A 19,444-nucleotide genomic window follows, 5' to 3' on the forward strand; every position below is an offset into this window, starting at 1 on the left:
ATCTCCAGAATAAGATGAGAGATAGCTTTTATAAGAACACCAAATGATAGAAATTATGGAAATCATGATACTGAAATAATTTCTTCCAAGTTAAAACAATCAGGTACATTTTTGCTTGTCAGATAGGCAAGAATACTTAAATTTGAATGTTGGTCAGAATTCAAGGAAATGTTATTCCCATATATGTTGCTAGAAGAGTAGTACATTTGTACAGCCTTTCTAATGGGGATTTTGATAGTGTACATTAAAGTGTGAAAAGCAGATGTCCTTAAACTCAGTGATTCCTCTTCAAGGTATGCTACATACTTGCACATGTGTAGAAAGCAGCCTCTACATGATGCTCATTACAGCATTCTTCATTATAGTAAAAATATTGAGACTCATCAAAATGCCTATCATCAGGGGAATGATCTATGCACATATATGCAGCAATTTAAAATAATGAGGAAGACTTACACTACAATAACCTAGGAAGACATCTACACAACAATATAAACAGTATAATCCCACAAGTATTAAAAAGAGAAACCAAGGCCAGACACGGTGGCTCATGCCTGTAATCCCAGCACTTTGGGAGGCCACTGTGGGTGGATCACCTAAGGGGTTCGAGACCAGCCTGGCCAACGTAGTGAAACTCCATCTCTACTAAAAAGAAATACAAAAATTAGCCGGGTGTGGTGGCATGTGCCTGTAGTACCAGCTACTCAGGAAGCTGAGGCAGAAGAATCACTTGAACCCGGGAGGCACAGATTGCAGTGAGCCAAGGTCATGCCACTGCTCTCCAGCCTGGGTGACAGAGCAAGACACTGTCTCAAAAAAAAAAAAAAAGAAACCAAGTTAAATCCTTATGTATAAAAACATATGCACAAAATAAAGATATATTTATTTAAATGTACATAAAAAGGTTGTGAATAAAATATTTGCAAATTATAAATGTGATAAAGTTGGGAAGAAAATATTTGTAAATAATTATCTGATACATGATTTGTGAATATATATTGTTCACAAATAGTTGATTGCATATATGATGTATATATTTGTAAGTTATACATATCTAATAATCATATATCTGATATATCTCTAATAACATATACAAATATCTATATATATATTTGTAAATCACATATCATAATATATAAAGAATGCTTACAATGCAAAAAAGGGCAAATAACCCAGTTAAAAAATAACAAAGGTTTTAAATATTTCACCAAAGAAGATACACAAATTGCCAATAGGCACATTAAAAAATGCTCAAGATCATTAGTTACTGGGAAAATGAAAGTCAAAATCACAATCAGATAATACTTCATGCCCATTAAGATGCTTATTGTCAAAAAGACTGACAACATAACAAATGGCAACAAGGATGTGGAAAAGTTGGAATCCCCATACTTTACTGATGGGAATGTAAAATGGTGTAGCTCCTGCAGAAAACAGTTTGGCAGTTCATCAAAAAGTTAAATATAGTTACCATATCACCCATCAATTTCATTCTTAGATATATATCAAAGAGACTTAAAAACAGGCATTTACATAAATACTTATACAATAATATTCCTAAAGCATTATTCATAATAGCCAAAAATTGAAAACAACCCAAATGTCCATCAATTGATAAATAAAATATGGTATACATACAATAAAATATTATTCTGCCATAAAAAGGAAAGAAATACTAACATATCTACAAAATGGATGATCCCTGAAGACATTATGTTAAAATGACATAAGTCAAACACAAAATGCTTTTCATATGATACCATTTATATAAAATGTCCATAAGAAGCAAATCCATAGAGACAGAAAGTAAATTAGTGGTTGTCAGGGGCTGAGGAGTGGGAGGAATGGGAAGTGACTACTAAAGGAATGATGAAAATGTTCTAAAATCAGATAGTTGCACAACTGTGTGAAAACAGAACCACTGAATTGTGCATTTTTAAAGAGTGAATTTTATGGCATGTGGATTATATATCAATAGAGCTGTTATTAAAAAATTAATAAAAGGTCTTGAAAAGTACCTACCAAGCCAATAACAGTGGTTATGTGGGGAAAGGGAATTAATATATTTTTAAGAGTAAGAACGGATTCACATACCCTGGGCAATATGGTGAGACCCTCGTCTCTACAAAAAATAATTTAAAAGTTAACCAGGTATAGTGGAGCGCACCTATAGTCCTAGCTTCTCAGGAGGCTGAGGTGGGAGGAGTTCGAGGCTGCAGTGAGCCATGATTGCACCACTGCACTCCAGCCCGAGTGACACAGCAAGATCCTGTGTCAGGGGGAAAAAAAAAAAGAATACATTTGTATTAGTCCATTCTCACACTGCTATGAAGAAATACCGGAGACTGGGTAACTTATAAAGGAAAGGGCTTTAATTGACTCACAGTTCCGTATTGCTGGGGAGGCCTCAGGAAACTTACAATCATGGCAGAAAGCAGAGGAGAAGCAGGCACCTTCTTCACTAGGTGGCAGGACAAAGTGAATGCAAGCAGGGGAAATGCCTGACACTTGTAAAACCATCATCTTATGAGAACTCACTATCAAGAGAACAGCATGGGGGGAACTGCCCCCATGATCCAGTTACCTCCACCTGGTCCAGCCCTTGACACATGGGGATTATGGGGATTACAATTTGAGGTGAGATTTCGGTGGGGACACAGAACCAAACCATATCCACATTCGTATATTTCTTATTACTTACATAATTAAAAATACATTTAAAAAGAAAGAAAAGTCCTAAGCACCACCTGAAATGGTGGTGTATTATGAGAAATGTATAGCAGTGTGTTTTACTCTTTTTAATTTACAACCTAAGAATAAATATTCATTGTGGAAAATAAGCATTTGAGGGCACTTTTCTAGGCCCTCGGTATATAAAAATGCATAAGCCATATTCCTTTTCTTCTAAGACTTTATGATGCATATCAGAGTAGAGGCATGTACACAGCCAATTGTTAAATAGTGTGATAAATGCTATGCTACTAACATCTACCTCTAGCTCTGGAAGCACAAGGACAGGGACCCAGGGAAGAGGAGCTGAACTTCAAAAGATAAGCAGAAGTTAACCAAGCAGAGAAGAGCTAAGGCAGATAGGCAGTGAGAACAATGCAGGAAATGCCTCCCAGTATGCTAGTGCATGGAGTTTTCTAAGAACAGTGAACATCAGTGGCTGTGATCCTAAAAAAAAAGTCTTGTGGGGGAGATTCTTGCAGATGAAATGGTTGACTGGAATCAGACTACAAAGAGCCTTAAGTAATACCTTGCTAAGGAGTAAGGTCATTATTATGCAGACTAGGCCAGATGGAAAGAGGCTAGAGACAGGGAACTCAGAGATTCCTGAATTAACCAGGCAGGAGAGATGAGCTTGTGAATAAGAACAGGGGAAGTAGCTGTGAAGTGGGAGATCAGATTCATGAATTCTTTCAGAGACAGAATAGGCAGGACACCATGACGGATGTGGGAGGGAGAAGGGGATGTGGTAGTGACTCCCAGAAGCCATTAGTTGTCAGAGCACATATGGGAAGATTATAGTCAGACTTGTTTGCCCCTCAGGAAATCAAATGGAGACGAAAGAAAGAGTTTCATGTCCAACAGGAGAAAATATGTCCTACACTTCACATGCCTCTGGATAGACAGAGTCTCTCAAGCTCTTGTGACATTATGTGCTGGTGCAAAGGATTATTTGTTAACATTAGTATTAAGCTGATAATAGAGTATGTACCATGCACTGTGTCAAGTGCTTTACATGCATAATTTTTTTTGCATCCTCAGTACACTGTTTTGTAGAGATAGAAAACTAAGGCTTACTGATGATAAGAAACCAAGTTCAAACCCAGGCAGCCTGACTTTAGAGGCCAATGTTATAAACTTCTGTGCTCTCCTGCCTCAGACAAGATGCTTCTGAGAGATTTAGTTAAGCAGCTTCACTTATTTACTTCCAACATAGTCAAGCCAAATAATAAACTCATCCTCCTTTCTCTCTCTCCCAATCCAATGCACATCCAGAACATTCATCACTTTCTCCCAGCAGAGATCAAAGTGACTCTTCAATCTTCTCAGTGACTTTCAGTATGTCAGCAATGGCCCCGTGAGGCAGGTGCATCCATCAGTGAGCAGCACAGCTCTCTAGCCTTCCATGGAATCCAGGCAATACTGAAGGGTATTCCAGCCATTCTTTTAGTCCAATGAGATTATTTGACCTAGTATTTGGTGATTCAGAGACCCACTGTGGGAAATGTAGGTTGTTTTTTACTACCTAGAGTATAGTTACTCCTTTTTGGTTAACATCATCCCTTACTTTTATATTGAGGACTACATGTGGTCTAGGTTTGGTCCATGTAGTTGGGCTGAATGCACTTCATGTCTACCTTCATGGGTGAGTGCATCATTCAGGCCTGACCAATCAGAGCATCTTATCTCCTTTTCCCTAGTAACTGGCTCAAGGCTGGGCATATGATGCAATTCATTCCACTGAGAGTCAAGTCCAGGACACTTTTTTCAAATCAACCAGTAAGAAAAAGCCCTCTATTTCATGTGTTTAGACATATAAAGAAGAATGCCTGACAATTCCAGGGACATCAACATGGCAAGACTCTCTGAGCAGGTAGCCAAAACAGAGGGATAAATAACTGAAATATGGAAGCAGGGAAACATTGAGCCCCTGAATCAAGCCACTCCTGACAGTGGCTACAGAAGCCAGTACATTTCCCTCAATGTTTAAGCTATTTTGAATATCTGACATCCACAACCAAAAACAAAAAGAAATTGGAAGAAAGAAAAACCGAAAAGACTTGTCTCAAGAACAACTAGAAAGTTCTGAGTGGGCAGCCAGCTAGCCCGCTTACAAAAGAAACATTTAGAGGGGGCCGCTACTTTCAAGGTATTTACCAGGAAGATCTGCCTAGGAGAAGCAGCTAATGTGACAGCTGTCACACCAGGAAATGCTCAGCATTGGCCTTTAAATAGTACATTACACAGAGGAATTGTGGGGCCTAAGCAACCAAAGAGAAGGTTAAATAATCTCTGTGCCCATAGCATGACTCTGCTGTCAGCCCAGCTTTTTCACATTCTGGTAAATACAATTTCTTGTATCCTGACATCACACATGTAAGTCGTCCCTCTCAAAATGTCCTCCTTCATCAAGCCCATGTGTTCAAATCCTAGGCATTTCAAGACTCATCTCTAGTTTCACCTCCTCCAAGGAATCTTTCCTGGTCATTGCAGCCTTTTATTGGCATCTTCTTTGAGTTCCGATAATGCTTAACCTTAATACCACCTAATGGGATCCAGGCAAAAGAGTTGAGTTTGCATATTTAGTTGGGAAGATATTCCTGGAGCTTGATATTCATCTGTGTCAAAGGTCCATGGGGAGAACACAAAAAGAGGAATTTTAGGTTACTGCCAAGTCCACAAGAGGTATGGATTTTAATATTGCAGAGAGAGAATGATAATATTCTATGATTTTGTAGTTCTACAGAGGGTAGATGTAGAACTGGGGAGGGACAAGTGCTCACCATAAGCCAAGGGTCTAGGCACTTAGCCTTGAGTGGGGGCAATTGCAGCTTCCTTCATTCCTCCAAAGGGTTGAGAACTTATGCAAAGCTGTGGGTGCAGTGCTGTCAGATGCCCTGCAGAGGTGATGCCAAGAGTAAGGCTAAATATGCCATTGTTGAGAGGGAGCCCAGAAAGCCAGACTTCAGCAGACACCAAAGAGTCTATTGAGCTACTCTGATGGGAGGATACACAAGAGCAATGCTGAATAGTAACACCCCTGAAGAGAGACACCATGGAGAATAGTTGCTGGACTTGTGGCTACAAACAACAAGAAAATCCTTCGCCTGGAGCTACCTCTGCAAAGAGCAGCTAGACTCTAGCTGGAGAGTCTGACAGAGAAACACTTCGTAGCAGAGGCTCAGCTTCTTGCCCTTCCGGAATGAGAGGCTGTGTGGTTTTGTATTCAAGATCACGGACTCTGAACTGACAGACCTGGGCTGGAATAATGCTCTTCCCCTGACTACTGTATGACCTTGGGGAAATCTCTTAATATCACTCTAAGCAACAGTTTTATCATTCATAAAATAAGGGTAATACTACCACCTCACAGGGATGTTAGATAGATGAAATGAGATAATACACATAAATGGTTTTACTCCATGCCTGGTACAAGGTAAATGGCTCAGTAAGTGTTAGGCATCATCATCATTATTGTCATTATCCAGGGGAAGATTGTGGGGATTCGAAGGCACAGTTGTTGCTATGTCGAGACACCTTCACTGAAAAGAGAGAATAAGAGATTCCTCCCTGAAACCTAGAACAGATGGTGGCCCAGGACTGATCACACTAATCATTGAGAGTGTACATTGTAGAGATCTCAGATTCCTATTGCACATGTGTCCTACAAAGAAAGGTTACAGAGATTCTATCTTGAATTGTTTGTGAATTTTTCCACATGCATCAGTTTTGCTGGATTATAAACTTCTACAACACAACCATATGTTTCACTTCTTATTAAATCTCTCACAGGGTCTAAGTCAAAGTCAAAGGACCGTCATTGATCAGTTGATTGGCACTACAGTGGCTGGCCTAGAGTAGGTGGACATAGTCATTCTCAGTGTCAGAAAATCTTGCACCCTATCAGAAAAGCATAAGAGGAAACACAAAAATTAAACAGAGGGGCCAAGGCGGGCGGATCACGAGGTCAGGAGATTGAGACCATGGTGAAACCCCATCTCTACTAAAAAAAAAAAAAAATTAGCTGGGCGTGGTGGCGGGCGCCTGTGGTCCCAGATACTCAGAGAGGCTGAGGCAGGAGAATGGCGTGAACCCAGGAGGCGGAGCTTGCAGTGAGCCGAGATTGCGCCACTGCACTCCAGCCTGGGCAACAGAGCAAGACTCCGTCTCAAAAAAAAAAAAAAATTAAACAGAGGATACAGCAACATAACAGTTCTCTAAAGATAGTACCTACTGGGAGTCTAAAAAATATCCATATCTTTTGACATAATTCTATTTCTAGGAAATCATCCTACCAAAATATCTAAAGAGTAGGAGAAACTTTATGAAGACAGCCATTATTTGAACAGAATACAGAAGCAGAAAATTTTTGAAACAATCTAAATATCAATAGAGGATATGTTATATAAACTAAGAATCTTCTTCCGTGTAAACCTGCTATTAAAAATAATGCTTAAGAAGCATTTTCAAAGGTTTAACAAGTGCTTGTGACGTACTGTTCAGCAACAAACAATTGTATACAAACTAGGATCTCAATTATGTTAAAGTGTGTAGAATATTGACAGTGGGTATTTCTGAGTGGTAGGATTTGGGGTGTTTCTAATTTTCTTGTTTGAACTTTCTATTTTATACTTTTCAAGTTTCCTGCAATAATAATGTTTTACTTTTATAATCAAAAAACTATTGAAATAATACTTTAAATTATGCATGTGAAAAGATTACCTGGTCCAGGCGGTCATTGTATCCAGCTGAAGGTATTAAATCTAGCTAGACTCTGGCCTGGGTCATGAGAGCTTAATAGCTATACCCCACCTTCCCTGCCAAACAGGTTAGCAAGCTGGCAAGCAGGTGAAGGAGCCTAGCCTCTTCCTCCCTACAGGACACTGCAACATCAAAACAAAGCCTCTAAATACTCCCCTAAGGACAAGGAAGACTAGTATCTGTGATGTAGCTATTCTCTTCTGGGACATAGAGGAAAAAAATAGGTCTCTCTCATAACAAGACACCATTCGTTTCTCAGGTTAACCTGCCATTACCTTCGAACACATAAAAGCTGAGGGCTGTTTCTGCAGCCCTATCCTACCCAGTCAGCCCTCTGCATGCTCTCAACTGCTATTCTCACTACAGACCACCATTTTCAGACAAAGCTCCGAAAAGCCCCTTAATGCCCAAGAGCCACAGGTTGTGTTTGTGTTAATTACTACAAGGCTCAGTTCACAATATCACTTAATAAAAATTAATAATTTTCAATTCATAATCTTCTCAGTTACCAGAACAGCTAAAGTTATTTATGTGCTTATTGGAACAATATTATAAATGTTTGCTTTGTTTTAATACTTCATTGATGAATCACATAATAGTTTATAAAATCATGTTTTTACCTGATATACTTAGTTGGCCATGTTTTCCTGATTACAACAGATGAAAAATAATTTCTGAGTTATTTCCTTTTTCCTTGAGTATCTCAAAGGATGTTCACTGTGAATACTGACAAAATAATTTATTATTATTTTCCTAGATTCTGACCATCTGTCTGCTAATCGATTCATTAGAAATTCACCTCAAAAAGAAAATTTTTGGAGATAGTATGTTAATATACCAGTTTAGAGAAAACAACATACAATTACTTTTGCACAAGGTCAGTTGGAGAATGGTTTGAGAACTGTCTAGAGATAGCAAGATATTCTCAAGATGCTCCAAGTATCCATTCTGACTCTATGACTATTCTGAGCACAAACTCAGGATTTTAGTTTCCTTCACTAATACCTAGTAATAAAAAAACCTCCATGTGTTATTTATGAGAACAGTTAAGCAGATAAATAATAAAGTCTCCTGACACTTCAAAGGAAAATGAAGGAAATATGAGTAAATATAAAATCAATTCATCAGATACATTTTAAATTCCAGCTGTTAGAGTCAGAAGGAATCACAGAAGATCATTTCACTCCATCTCCTGGCTTTATGCTGATAAGGTGCTGCTCTATCCATATGAGCGAAGATGCAGCCCCAGGTTAACGGGCAAGCCTGTTGCCATACAGCTGGTTAGCACCAAGAAGCAAAGTGAAGTTAGATTTCAGTTTCTAGTATCCTCATACAGGCCTCTTCCCAATGAGCCAAGCTACTTCTCTTTTAAAAACAATTCTGTCTGGAACATTAAGGGGGTCATCCGTACTGATTCTTCATGTTTTAAATACATATTTTTTGCCAGTCATTATGCTAATAAGAATACAAAAAGAAAACAATATATAGTATCAGCACTTGAAGACCTTACAATCCAGTAAGGAAAACGTCAACACGAACAATACCCATATGATGCTTGCATAGCAATATGAGCACAGTGCTATGGGAACATAGAAGAGGGAGCAATAAATTCTGCTAAGAAAGTGTTAAAAGGTTTCACAGAAGAGCTAGGCCCCAAAGGATGAGTAAGAGGTATTTAGGCAGAAGGAACCATAAAAACAAAGGCATGGATGTGAACAACATCTCTGAGGAGCAGCCAGCATACAGAATGAAAGATATTGCGCATCAAAAGCAAAACAGCCTTTGCTTTTACACAGACCTATCATGGTAAAGCATCCTCACAGCTGTACACATTTAGGTAATCTCTGTGTTCCCCAGCCCTTCAAAAGAGCATCATTGTGTCCTCCTTGCCTATATCCATGCTGTGCCCTCTGTCAGGAAAGGCCTTGCCCTTTTCCTCTATGCCAACTCCCCACTGTCCCTCCTGATACATTTCCAATATTACCTCTTCTCCAACCTCCCTGGGAGAGTTAATTACCTCCTCCTTTGCACTCCTATAACAACTTTTACATCTCTTGCAAGAGATTACTTGAATTACTTGTTTACGTACATGTCTATCTCCCAAACAAGTCTAAAAATGGTAGGCTTCTAAATAATCATATGTTTGATAAATATGAATGAATGACCTTTTCTATGGAAAGCTAGGTGCTAAGGGTGATAGAGAGATAACATGCACATACGAGCTCTCAAGGGAAATAGACAGACACATAGATAATGTATAAGTAGAATAATAATTCTTTGAATTGAAATCCCCAGGGAAACATTTTCACTTAACCGAAAATCTAACTGCAATCTAAAGATTTTCACATACAACCACTTGGCATGACTTAAAACTCCACCTAGATAGGCTCATAAACTCAGATCCTTTTCTTGTTACATTCTTAGAGCTCATAAAAGGTGGTCTGAAAAGGCAGCTCTTTGGGTATAATTTAGTCATATTAAACAGAATTGTAAGGGAGAGAAAATGACTGTCTAGTCCTTTATCACTGGGCATGTAATCCATTATAAAGGTGTTAAGCTCATTGGTAAGTGTAAAAATTAGAGGAAATGAGTCTACTGACAAAAAATGCAATGAGACAATAAACTAAAATTAATGCTTCACAAATTCTCAGCTTCTCAGCCTTATTGTCTCAATTTGTTATTCTCATAAATTATCAGAAAGTAAAGCACAGCCACTGCTCCTAAAAATAAAAATCTTATTAAACTTATTATGTATAAAACTGCCTGAAGACATTGGCTCTCCTTTGACCCCATGAGTTACTCAAGATACTCAATCCCAGGGTTCAAAAAATATATCTCATTAGCAGTACCAGATGTCAGCAGATGTGTTATTAAACTGCCTGTCACTCAAGCCTCAATCCTGAAAAATACCTAGGTCACCTAATCCTTTATGCCATCCATATCTTTTCACACATAATAACAAGAACTTTGGTGCCTAGAATTGTTATTAATAATAATTCCAAAAACTCAATCATTTCTGGGATGCCTTTGAGTTAATGGGAAAGAAGCTACTATCTGCCTGACAAATTGCTACACACTGGTAAAAGATGATTGACAGAGGATAGATAGTGTATTAGCTTCCTTGGGCTATGTCATAATCCATTCAGCTGGCTATAACAAAATACCATAAACCAAGTAGCTTATAAACAACAGAAACATATTTCTCACAGCTCTGGATTCTGGGAAGTCCAGGATCAAGTCACTGGCATATCTGTTGTTTGGTGAAGGCCCACTTTCTGGTTCACAGATGGCAACTTCTTGCTGTGTCCTCACATGGCAAAAGGGGCAAGAGAGTTCTTTGGGGCCTCTTTTATAAAGGCGGGAATCCTATTTCTGAGGGACCTGCCCTTCATGACCTAACTACTTTCCCCACCTTCCAATACCACCACATTGAGGATTAGGATTCGATGTATGAATCTGAGGGTTACACAAACATTCAGACCACAGCAGGCTACCTTAAAAACCACAAACTGGGTGGCTTAAACAATAGAAATTTATTTTTTCATACTTTTGCTAGCTGAAAGTCCAAGATGAAGGTGTCATCAGGGTTAGTATGTAGCAAGGCCTCTCTTCCTGGCTTGCAGGTCACTGCCTTCTTGTTGAATGCTCACGTGACTTTTTCTCTGTGCACTCACAGAGAAAGAATGAAATGAGCTCTCTGGTATCTCTTCCTCTTTGTATAAGGTATTGGATTATGTCCCCACCCTTATAAGCTCATTTAACCTTAATTATCTCCTTAAAGGTCCTATCTCCAAATACAATCACCTTGGGGTTAAGGCTTCAAAATATGAATTTGATGAGAGACACAATTCAGTCCATAACAGACAGACTGATGGATGGATGTGAATGGATGGATAGATGGATGGATGCATGGATGGATGGATGGATACATGGATGGATGCATGGATGGGAGGGAGGGAGGGAGAGAGGGAAGAAGAGAAGGAAGGAAGGAGGGAAGGAAGAAGAGAGGGAAGGAGGGAGGGAGGGATATGATTAACTCACGAAGGAGGTAGGACTACGATCAGACTTAAATCTGCTGGAAGCAAACCATTGCCTGTGAGGTAAAAAAATGAGAAGTGTTAGAAAAGCCTCACACTGCTCCAACATGCTGCACATAAACACACATGAGCCACAGTGCCTAAAATTTCATATTAACCAAAGATTCAGCAAACATTTATCAAGGAAGAACTTTGTGTCTGGCACTGATCTAGTGTTACAGAGTGTGTTAACTGAATTCCTCACTGAAGACATTTATATTCTAACATGGATGAAAAAAATCTATGTATAAGAAAGTTGTTCTTAACCTGAATTACACAAAGGATCACTTGTGGGACTTTAAAAAAATACATATTTCACAATCATATCTTCTGAATCTAAATAGCCTGAGGTAGGCCCTGGGCACTGAGATATATATATATATATGTAATCTCTCCAGGGGATTCTGAAGCACAGCAATATGAAAATCCAGTCCAGACTACTGAGATAAGCACTGGCCTTTTCTTCTAAACACTAATGACTCTAGAAGATAGTACATGAAGAACCTACTACCGCAGTGTAAATAAACTCACTAGATGTCTAGCAATAAATGATCCATAACAATATGAGACTACTGAGCAAGAGAAGGCATGACTGATTTAAGATAATGTACAAGAAACTTGGTAGCAGACATGAAATCCCTTTGTAAACATAAAAGATTATTACTCCTCAGTAGGTCACCATTTTACAAGGCAGATCATTTCATTTTAAGAGCTTCCAAATACTGAGCCAACATGTTTTTTTTTTGTAACTTTCTTGCAATGTGTCTAGGTCTATAGTTTTCAGTGCATGCCTTCTCCCGAAGTCTTCAGGGTAAGATTCCACAATGCCTTAGGTCTAGGACCATAGTCCTCTGAATTTCCTGAGCAAATCTGGACCAAGGATGATCAAGATCACTAGGCTTAGCACCAGAAGTATTTGAGAGTCTGGAATTACTTTTGTGGCCATTACCGCGGGCTTCAGTGGGTTATAAGCCCAGGGCAGCTGCATATCTGTCACACTGCAGTGTTCCCTTTAATTCCACCTGCTGCCAGCCCTGAGTCTAATCCATTCAATGACTTCTGTCTGGGGTTCCTGTTCTCCACTAGAGCTTTCATGGGAACTCTAGCCTGTTTGGTTGAGCTCTGATACTCTGGCCAGCAATTGCCACCTGCACACTTCAGGGCTGGTTTCCATTCCCTATACATCTAGTCAGTGGCTGGGTGACATTTCTTTACTATTGACATGCCCAAGCTGCTATATGGACTCCTGCCTTAGATCATTGATTCTCAGATGGGATGGTTCTGCCCCCAATAGAATGTTTCAGAAACTCTTGATGATATATTTGGTTGTCATAATAGTAACATCTGCCTCCTTCTACAACATCACCCCATGTCTACTGGCATTTAGAGTGTGGGGGCCAGAGAAAATAGACATCCCACAATGAAGGCACTGCATAATCCACCCAAGGATTAGTTATACTGTGTTCTCGAACACTCATACAGATGAAAAACCTCTCTGTTAGTACCTGAGCCTAGAAGCTAACTGTTTCACACATAATCTCAAAGTACTTTTTGCAGCAAGTTTTAATGTGCAACTAATTTTCCAGGACAGTCTCTAGCCTGTAAATCATGGGGAGGAAACTTTACCAAAAATTGTTCACCACCCTGAAAATCACTTCACCAATACTACAATGACATTCTTGCTACTTGAGTCACAAGTACAAAGCTCCTGTGACAGTCTGCATTTGCAATTTCCATTCTTCATGTAGGTATAAGCATCTGACTACTTCATTATGTCTTTTAGTGTAACCAAGCTCAAGCCCTTATGTATTAACATACATATTATGTTACTTTTAATTATTTTACACTTTTAAACCTTTATATAAAAATTAGGGCATTATATTAATTTATTTTCTATGTGAAATTAAGTATGTAGAGATATTGTATTACCTACAAATTATATTATCTGTAAGAGTAAAAAGGACACTACAAAATATCTGTTGGGAAGAGGGGATATTAGGTCCGACAGGTTTAAGTTCAGTATTAGTCTTTATTGAGAACAAAGTGAATATTCTCAATAAACCCTGTAGATTCCAGCCATACCCTTTCATGGCTTGGCCCTTACAGCTGCACAAGTTCCTGCACTTCAGCTCCCAACAAGGCATCCTCCAGGCCAAGGATGTCTCAGGATGCCTGCAGACAAATCTATCCATTGGCAGATGCCATCCTACAATTCAAAAATAAATCCTAAAAATTATTTGTGTAATTCATTTGAATGAAAAGCATGACTCTTGGCAATAATAGCATAAAGAGATTGGCTATTACTTTTAAAACCTATATTTCAATATGCTTTCACATATATTGATTTCATTTGATATTCACAACAACATGATGAGATGATAGAGAAGACTGTGAATTTCTTTTTTTTTAAATGTACCTTAAGTTCTGGGATACATGTGCAGAACGTGCAGGTTTGTTACATAGGTACACACGTGCCATGGTGGTTTGCTGCACCCATCAACCCATCATTTACATTTGGTATTTCTGCTAATGCTATCCCTCCCCTAGCCCCTAACCCCCGACAGGCCCCAGTGTGTAATATTCCCTTCCCTGTATCCATGTGTTCCCATAGTTCAGCTCCCAATTAGGAGTGAGAACATGTGGTGTTTGGTTTTCTGTTCCTGTGTTAGTTTGCTGTGAATGATGGTTTCCCGCTTCATCCATGTCCCTGCAAAGAACATGAACTCATCCTTTTTCATGGCTGCATAGTATTCCATGGTATATATATATGCCACATTTTCTTTATCCAGTCTATCATCGATGGGCATTTGGGTTGGTTCCAAGTCTTTGCTATTGTGAACAGTGCTGCAGTAAACATACATGTGCATGTGTCTTTATAGTCGAATGATTTATAAGCCTTTGGGTATATTCCCAGTAATGGGATTGCTGAGTCAAATGGAATTTCTGGTTCTAGATCCTTGAGGAATCGCCACATTGTCTTCCACAATGTTGTTGAACTAACTGACACTCCCACCAACAGTGTAATTAGTTCAACAATGGTTGAACTAATTGACACTCCCACCAACAGTGTAAACGTTCTCCCATTTCTCTACATCCTCTCCAGTATCTGTTGTTTCCTGACTTTTTAATGATCACCATTGTAAATGGCATGAGATGGTATCTCATTATGGTTTTGATTTTCATTTCTCTAATGACCAGTGATGATGAGCTTTTTATCATATATTTGTTGTCCACATAAATGTCTTCTTTTGAGAAGTGTCTGTTCATGTCCTCCACCCACTTTTTGATGGGGTTGTTTTTTTCTTGTAAATTTCTTTAAGTTCCTTGTAGATTCTGGATATTAGCCCTTTGTCAGATGGATAGATTGCTTCCACCATTCTGTAGGTTGCCTGTTCACTCTGATGATAGTTTCTTTTGCTGTGCAGAAGCTCTTTAGTTTAATTAGATCCCACTTATCAATTTTGGCTTTTGTTGCCATTGCTTTTCGTGTTTTAGCCATGAAGTCTTTGCCAATGCCTATGTCCTGAATGGTATTGCCTAGGTTTTCGTCTAGAATTGTTATGGTTTTATGTCTTACATTTAAGTCTTTAATCCATCTTGAGTTAATTTTTGTATAAGGTGTAAGGAAGGGATCCAGTTTCAGTTTTCTGCATATGGCTAGCCAGTTTTCCCAACACCATTTATTAAATAGGGATTCCTTTCCCCATTGCTTGTTTTTGTCAGGTTTGTCAAAGATCAGATGGTTGTAGATGTGTGGTGTTATTTCTGAGGCCTCTCTTCTGTTCCACCAGCCTATAAATCTGTTTTGGTACCAGTACCATGCTGTTTTGGTTACTGCAGCCTTGTAGTATAGTTTGAAGCCAGAAAGCGTGATGCCTTCAGCTTTGCTCCTTTTGCTTAGGATTGTTTTGGCTATAGGAGCTCTGTTTTGGTTCCATGTGAAATTTAAAGTAGTTTTTTCTAATTCTGTGAGTAAAGTCAATGGTAGCTTGATAGGGATAGCATTGAATCTACAAATTACTTTGGGCAGTATGGCCATTTTCACAATATTGATTCTTCCTATCCATGAGCATGGAATATTTTTCCATTTGTTTGTGTCCTCTCTTATTTCCTTGAGCAGTGGTTTGTAGTTCTCCTTGAAGAGGTCCTTCATATCCCTTGTAAGTTGTATTCCTAGGTATTTTGTTCTCTTTGTAGCAATTGTAAATGAGAGTTCACTCATGATTTGGCTTTCTTTTTGTCTATTATTTGTGTATAGGAATGCTTGTGATTTTGCACATTGATTTTGCATCTTGAGACTTTGCTGAAGTTGCTTATCAACTTAAGGAGATTTGGGGCTGAGATAATGGGGTTTTCTAAACATACAATCATGTCATCTGCAAACAGAAGCAATTTGACTTCCTCTCTTCCTATATGAATACCCTTTCTTTCTCTTGCCTGATTGCCCTGGCCAGAACTTCCAATACTATGTTGAATAGGAATGACGAGAGAGGGCATCCTTGTCTCATGCTGGTTTTCAAAGGGAATGCTTCCAGCTTTTGCCCATTCAGTGTGATATTCGCTTTGGGTTTTTCATAAATAGCTTTTATTATTTTGAGATGTGTTCCATCAATACCTTTAAACACCACACTGTCAATATTAGACAGATCAATGAGACAGAAAATTAACAAGGATATTCAGGACTTGAACTCTGTTCGGGACCAAGCAGACCTTATAGACATCTACAGAACTCTCCACCCCAAATTAACAGAATATACATTCTTCTCAGCACCATTTTGCACTTATTCTAAAACTGACCTCATAATTGGAAGTAAAACACTCCTCAGCAAATGCAAAAGAATGGAAATCATAACTAACAGTCTCTCAGACCACAATGCAATCAAATTAGAACTCAGGATTAAGAAAGTCACTCAAAACCACACAACTACGTGGAAACTGAACAACCTGCTCCTGAATGACTACTGGATAAATAACAAAATTAAAGTAGAAATAAATAAGTTATTTGAAACCAATAAGAACAAAGACACAACGTACCAGAATCTCTGGGACACAGCTAAAGCAGTGTTTAGAGGGAAATTTATAGCACTAAATGCCCACAGGAGAAAGCAGGGAAGATCTAAAATGGACACCCTAACATCACAATTAAAAGAACTACAGAAGCAAGAGCAAACAAATTCAAAAGGTAGCAGAAGACAAGAAATAACTAACATCAAAGTAGAACTGAAGGAGATAGAGACATACACAAAAAAAAAACTTCAAAAAATCAATGAATCCAGGAGCTGGCTTTTTGAAAAGATTAGCAAAATAGATAGATGGCTAGCCAGACTAATAAAGAAGAATAGAGAGAAGAAATGAATAAACACAATAAAAATGATAAAGGGGATATCCCCACTGATCCCACAGAAATGCAAACTACCATCAGAGAATACTGTTAACACTTCTACACAAATAAACTAGAAAATCTAGAAGAAATGGATAAATTCCTGGACACATACACCCTCCAAATACTAAACCAGGAAGAAGTCAAATACCTGAATAGAACAATAACAAGTTCTGAAATTGAGGCAGTAATTAATAGCCTACCAACCAAAAAAAGCCTGACCGACAGATTCATAGCCAAATTCTACTAGAGGTACAAAGAGGAGCTGGTACCATTCCTTCTGAAACTATTCCAAAGAATAGACTAAGAGGGACTCCTCCTTAACTCATTTTATGAGGTCAGCATCATCCTGATACCAAAACTTGGCAGAAACATAACAAAAAAAGAGAATTTTAGGCCAATATCCCTGATGAACATTGATGCGAAAATACTCAATAAAATACTGGCAAACCGAATCCAGCAGCACATCAAAAAGCTTCTCCACCACAATCAAGTCGGCTTCATCCCTGGGATGCAATCTATCACATAAACAGAACCAATGACAAAAACCACATCTCAATAGATATAGAAAAGGCCTTCAATAAAATTCAACACCACTTCATGCTAAAAACTCTCAATTGTGTATTTCTGTATCTGTTTTATGAAAGAGAATCTTGAGGCTCTAAGAGTCTGATCAGCTCAGTCACAGAGCTAGCAAGAGAGCTGGGATTAGAGTCTACACCTTTAGAAGCCAAAAGCTGTGATATTTTTGCCTACATAACACTGCCTCTAAAGTGAGACAAGTAACAACAGGAGGAAAAAAACAACAGAAAGAACAAAATTAAAAGGATCAATATGAAATTCTGAAACACGTAAATACTAACACGGTAATGGTAATTTCTGAAAGCCTAAAGAGGAAAATTCCACACCACAATCCAAGAGATCTGATTAAGCAGGCTATTTTGTCACGTGAACATACTCTTCTATTGCAACCCACCACAGCTCACATCTTTGCACCCATTGTATAGAATGCCTGTGGGCACACACAAATGGCTAGCAAAGAAGACACTTAAAAATAGCTGTGCTGCCCTCTACTGTTGAAAAAAAGAGCAAGCATGAAAACGGCAATTAGATTTGCTACTTAAGTTGTGTCTCTAAGCTGATAAGTGAACAGCAGCAGAGTACTACAAACATCATTTCATTATTATCAATCAGTGGTTCAATAGTAACTTTAGCATTGAAATAAATATTTTGACATTAATGAGATTCAAACAGTTTATTTGGCTTAATAAAGACAAAATCATTATTGTTTATTGTTGGTGCTATCCTTGTTAGTTGGATTGTGTGCTTAAGACTAGCTGAATAGACATGAATATTCAGTACTTAAAGCTAGTTTTCAGATTTTTGTAATGTCAGGGCTAAATAAACCTTAAAGGTCACGTAGAGGTAAATGGATGTCTTAAACACGACAACTCTGATCCATAGGCAGCAACTGCCTGGAAAAATGTGTAAATAAGGATTTTGAGACTCTATTCAAGCTCAGTGACAAAGAAGATTACAATTGATTAGTAATGTCTTCCAAGTAAGAGAAAGTGAGATAATGCTATATGTGCAACATCCATCTGTCCCTGGGCTCAAGCAGACTGTCCCTGGGCTCAATCAGACTGTCCCTGGGCTCAATCAGACTGCCATCCCTAGGCTCGACTGATCACTTTACAGATGAGGAAATCAAGGCCCACTGAGATGAAATTGCTTGTTAAAGATCTCATTGCTGCTGGAAATTAGGCTGGGTCAATCCTATTACTAGGTATATACCCAGAGGGATATAAAGCACTCCACCATATAGACACATGCACACGAATGTTCATTGTGGCACTGTTCACAATAGCAAAGACATGGATTCAATCTAAATGCCCATCAATGACAGACTGGATAAAGAAATTATGGTACATATACATCATGGAATACTATACAGCCATAAAAAGAATGAAATCTTGTCTTTTGCAGGAACATGGATGGAGCTGCAGGCTATTATCCTCAACAAATGAATGCAAGAACAATAAACCAAATACTGCATGTTCTCACTTATAAGTGGGAGCTAAATGATAAGAACTTATGAACGCAAAGAAGGAAACATCAGACACTGGGGTCTAGTTGAGGGGGAAAGGTGGGAGGAGGGAGAGGAGCAGAAAAGATAATTATTGGGTACTGGGTTTAATTCCTGGGTGATGAAATAATCTGTATAATAAACCCCCATGACATGAGTTTACCTATGTAACAAACCTTCACATGTATCCCGCACCTAAGATGAAAGTTTTAAAGAAAATACCTGTAATGTGAAAACCCTTTACTAGTTGGATTAATATTGTTTGGGCAATTATCAACACTGTAGAAGTGGCTGTTAATAGCATTTTCCACTTGCTCTGTGTTGGGCACTGTACTATATTCTTTACCTACTATTATTTAATTATCAAAGGCTCCTTTGGTGTTGGATATTATTACCCTTTTGTTTGTTTGT

Source organism: Hylobates moloch, unplaced genomic scaffold (assembly GCF_009828535.3).
Source record: "Hylobates moloch isolate HMO894 unplaced genomic scaffold, HMol_V3 SCAFFOLD_4, whole genome shotgun sequence".
Lineage (NCBI taxonomy): Eukaryota > Metazoa > Chordata > Mammalia > Primates > Hylobatidae > Hylobates > Hylobates moloch.